Below are 757 nucleotides of genomic sequence, written 5' to 3' on the forward strand. Positions count from 1 at the left end.
GCATCCCCCACCTCGCACCCCGATTGCTATGCGGTGAGGCTCCTCGGCCGCCTTGGAACCATCTTCGTATCGGACGCATCGCGGGATAGGGGGCTGTCACTGGTAGTCGCCCCAAGCGTGTCCGATGCTTGGACCATTCCTAGGCGGCCCTGAAGCCTCTTCCGTCTAGCCGTTGGGGCCTTCCCGCCCCATCCCTCGCCTCGCACCCCCGATTGCTATGCGGTGAGGCTCCTCGGCCGCCTTGGAACCATCTGTGTATCGGACGCATCGCGGGATAAGGGGTTGGCACTGGCAGTCGCCCCAAGCGCGTCCGATGCTTGGACCATTCCGAGGTGGCCCTGAAGCCTCTTCCGTCTAGCCGTTGGGGCCTTCCCGCCCCATCCCTCGCCTCGCACCCCGATTGATATGCGGTGAGGCTCCTCGGCCGCCTTGGAACTATCTGTGTATCGGACGCATCGCGGGATAAGGGGTTGGCACTGGTAGTCGTCCCAATCGCATCCGATGCTTGGACCATTCCGAGGCGGCCCTGCAGCCTCTTCCGTTTAGCCGTCGGGGCCTTCCCGCCGCATCCCTCGCCTCGCATCCCGATTCCTATGCGGTGAGTCTTCTCGGCCGCCGCGGAACTATACCTGTTATTGCTACTGCATCCTTCGGCTGGTAACCTCCTCTGCCGCCTTGGAACGTTCTCTTTGTCGGACGCGTCGCGGGATAAGGGGTTGGCACTGGTAGTCGCCCCAAGCGCGCCCGATGCATAGAC

The sequence above is a fragment of the Cryptomeria japonica genome, unplaced genomic scaffold (genome assembly GCF_030272615.1).
Source record: "Cryptomeria japonica unplaced genomic scaffold, Sugi_1.0 HiC_scaffold_100, whole genome shotgun sequence".
NCBI lineage: Eukaryota > Viridiplantae > Streptophyta > Pinopsida > Cupressales > Cupressaceae > Cryptomeria > Cryptomeria japonica.